Genomic DNA, 4,667 nt, shown 5'->3' on the forward strand with positions numbered 1-4,667 from the left:
ACATGTAGGCTGTAGTTATAGTACCCAGTATATTTTATTACAAAAATAGAATTTGTTACAAAAATAATGATAATTCACAGATGTAGTTACGTTTATGTTACGGTAACGGAGTGGAAAAAATTATTGGGCCTCATTACTTGATGATATCCAAAAACATTTAAAAAGCAGATTCCTGCAAAACCAAATCTATTTTGTACATTCCTAATGATAAAATTTAACATACTTGTTAAAATTTTATAGATAGTCCAAACTTTATTTTCATGCAACATTAGTTGCGACAAAACCGTCTTATGAGAAATTGACTCAATTACCCGTTATAAAACACGAAATCTGGCGTTATGTTTGAAATTCTGCGTTACGTAAGCGTTATGTTTGAAATTCTGATATAACGGGTAATTTATAAAAATAACCCGTTATGTTTACTAGCTTTAACAACTTTTTTAAAAAAAGTTAAAAAGATTTATATATATATATATATATATATATATATATATATATATATATATATATATATATATATATATATATATATATATATATATATATATATATATATATATATATATATAGTAAAAAAAACTAAATAATTACAACATTCGATTCATTTAAAACGTTACTCAGAGTTTCACGCAAATAGCGATCATGAAATGTTACAAATCTCAAAAAAACAACAACAAAAATATATTAATAATACTGTAGAGTGTCTTCTTCGACGACATTAAAGTTATTCATCATCTATTTGTTTTCATGGCGACACTTAGACACAAGTTCGTTTCGCTTATTTAGTAAAGGCAATGGGGATGAAATTATATGATATTTTTCCATCAAGCATCAAGCATAAATTGCGTGACTTACCACCAGTTTTAAACGATTCAGCCTGGTCTAAAATTTTCCACGAAAGGACAGGGTTTAAATCTTTCTTTTTTACACTCCACACAAATTTAGAAAGTTCGGTAGAGCTTGACCCACTTTCATAACGAAAGGAACTATTATGCTTGTAAAGGCGATCTTTAAAAGTTTTTTCTGTAAGCCCAATATAATATCTATATTCATCTTGCGGATTTGTCTTAACATTACATAAATAGATGACATCTATAATTAAACATTTTCCATTAAGTGGACATAAATTAATCTGTCGGCAATTGCACGTTGGAGCATTAAGGTTTGAAGAACTTGATAAAATTTTATTGTTATGTGAAGTGATGATGTTGCAAATATTTGGAAGACAGCTAAAGCTAATTAGCTATAGCTGTCTTCCAAATATTTGCCGGTGCACGCTGGTACAACACTGGCGTGCCAGGCCTGGTACAGCGTGGCAGCCAAGCCTGGTTCGCTATTGGACCAAATAGTGTCTGCTTATTGGGAACCTTCAGGTTGTTTCGATTAAACAGTTTATGGAATTTATGAGATTGTGGGAAGTTTTTATCGATTAAATTTAGAAAAAGTTTGACTACGTTTGTCTTGACATTAATTTTGCAACTTTTATAGAGTCATTGGCAACAGCAGTAATTTTTTCTTTAAATCCACTAGACGAGAGGGCACTGTTGTAAAAAGTAGAGACTCGATTAAAAACTTCATTACTTGAAGATATACTTCTTATACGATTAGATATCATTGAGGGAATAGCTTTAAGAATGTTTGGAGGATGGTTCGAATTAACATTGATATATAATGGGATGTCACCTGCTTTCCTATATGGCTGATAAGAATTGTCAGATAAGTTGAGCGAAACGTCAAGAAAGTTAACAATTTTTAAATTAGAGTTTATTGTCATATTTAGTTTGAATTTTTCTTTAAAAAGAATGATAAGGTTTTTCTTTATTATTTCCGATTGCGGCCACTAATACTATTGAAACAGCAAAGCCCGTCATCTCTATATAAACCGTTGGTGCTTAATCCGTATTCTTTGCTGATGGTGTATAAAAGAAAAAGGCCTACCAGTTCACACAACTCAGCTCCATCAAAGCTTCCCATTGTCACGTCATATATATATATATATATATATATATTTATATATATATATATATATATATATATATATATATATATATATATATATATATATATATATATATATATATATATATATATAAAGAAATATTAAAATATTCAAGAAATATTCAAAAAAAAGCTTCCATCACCCAGGTTAATCCATTATTCTAAAGATTTAGTGAAAAAATGAATAAAAAATATTAACTAATAACTGAGTTACAGGTATTTATAAAGGGATACTAGGGGAGTCAGAAATAAATTGTACACCCTGTAAATAAAACATAAACAATTTATTTACAAAAAAGATAGATTTATATTAACCCAGTAAAAACAGAGTTGTCCAGAATTGATTGATATTCATCGAAATTGGTCCAAAAATGGATGAAACGCTCAGCAAACAATACTTAAACATATACAGACACGGTAGATTTGGATCTACTTTTAAACATTATAATATAACGTATAAGTATATAGTATTGATATAACGTTTATTAAATGTTGATTAAATGTTTGTAATATTTACTAACATGTCAATATTGCAAACGTTTAACTGACGTTTTTTAAACGTATACATTAAATGTTTTGTAACGTAGGTACATTACAAACATTTTAATGTTACGTTTATTTAAAGTCTATTAAACGTTTTCAGTATTGACTAATAACAGTCAACTTGCTGTCATGACCCGTAAAATACGAGTCTAGGGGAGATTATTTCACACCTACCTCTATTTTTATACTTGTTCAGGTATTTATCTATCCTATATTCCTTTACTTTAATATTTTTTGAATAAATGGTAGAAAAATAATTCATTTAAATAACTCATTGCTCTTTGAGCAAAAAAAAATATGCGCACTTTATTCGCATGCTTAGAGATAGTTCTCTAAGCATGCGTAAGTAACTCTTACCCCGTTTATTCATTTCTGAAAAAGTCTCAATTGAATGAAAACATCTTCCTACTTTAAACAAGTAAACCGTTTTTTTAATGTTCTAGATGCGCAGATTAATTTTATTGATTGCGTAACCAAGTGAAAAAAAGATAAATCGTTTATTTTAAAAAATAAAACGTTATCTGTCTGTTTTTCTCTATGCTATCTTAGTATGTTAATCTATAAAGTAAAGAAAGAAGAATGAAGTTTTAAAGTTAACAGTTTGCTTAAAGTCACTGTAGGGGAAGGCATGACTCTACATTGTTTTTAGTTGATGTAGTGTTTTAGATGATTTTATTTTATTGATCTATTTTAAAAGAAACATTTAAAACAAGATAAATCAAAATCTGCGTGTAATAAACACCGCTTTGATTTAACTTTAAACTGATTAAGTGAAATATTCTTCTCGGCAATAATGTTTAGAAAACTTTTCCACAAAAATGGCCCGTGATTCTGAATTGAAATTGACTCATTTTGGTACAACTTTGATTTTGGCTGTTTATAGAAAAGTAGAATACTTATAGTATATTAGTTGTTGCTTTTACTGCAAATAACTATTGCAACACTAAAAAACTATTGCAATATTGTTGATATTCCTATATTAATGAAAGGAAACCATCTCAATGAGCCTTCTTCTTTACGTCTTCTTATATTATTATTCAATACTGACCTCTCATGGAAACCATGACAACCGATTGAAAAATTAGTACCTGCTAAGGTTACTTTTCTTTATCGTGCTTGCCATTATCTTACTCCCGATTCCATTCTTTACCTCTTATTTGTCTCTGTGTGGTATACAGTTGTTATACTTGGACTGGGTCTTCAAATGATTCTCTTTCACTTTTAGACAATGTCCAAAAATACACAGTAGTTGCATCTTCTATTTTGTTTTCTACTAATACTATTGGTTTGCTCATTCAGTAAAGTCACATCCTTTAACTATATCTTTCTCTGCATGCTCGAAAAATATTTATTCGTCTAGTATTTTCCCCCGCACTTCAATCCTTTCATGTTATCCTGACTCATACAACATATAACTTTTCAAATCTTTTGTCAAGCCTTTATATATATATATATATATATATATATATATATATATATATATATATATATATATATATATATATATATATATATATATATATATATATATATATATATATATGTATATATATATATATATATATATATATATATATATATATATATATATATATATTATATTATATATATATATACAGGGCCGGCTGGTGGCGTGTGCCAAGTGTGCAATGCACACAGGCGGCCAATTTCTAGGGGCGGCAAATTTTAAGATCAACGTTAAATGAAAATTTGCCAAATAAATTCTTTGTTCTGATAAAAATTATTATTATATATATATGTAAAAAATTACATAGATATTTCGATATCTAATTTTTGTAAACAATTTACTAATAAAAATGTCTCTGAAGAAAGTTCCGGGACTCATTTTTGCTTATTCAGCATATTTTAGTACCAATGGAATTTCTTTCTTTGAATTGGCGGGTTTTCAATGTTTTTATCATAATAACTTTATTATTATAGTTGATCAGTCGTTTAAACATGTTAGTAATTTTTTTTTTTTTATTAGTATGTTTAACAATAATTATGAAAGTATTAAATATTGTCTAACGAGTTTTTAATTAAAAATTTTATTTAGAAGGGAGAAACTTTATACAACTTTTATTGTTATTAAATTCCTTGAAAATGGATAAAAGAAAAAAGTTGTC

The sequence above is a fragment of the Hydra vulgaris genome, chromosome 13, assembly GCF_038396675.1.
Source record: "Hydra vulgaris chromosome 13, alternate assembly HydraT2T_AEP".
In the NCBI taxonomy this organism is placed as follows: domain Eukaryota; kingdom Metazoa; phylum Cnidaria; class Hydrozoa; order Anthoathecata; family Hydridae; genus Hydra; species Hydra vulgaris.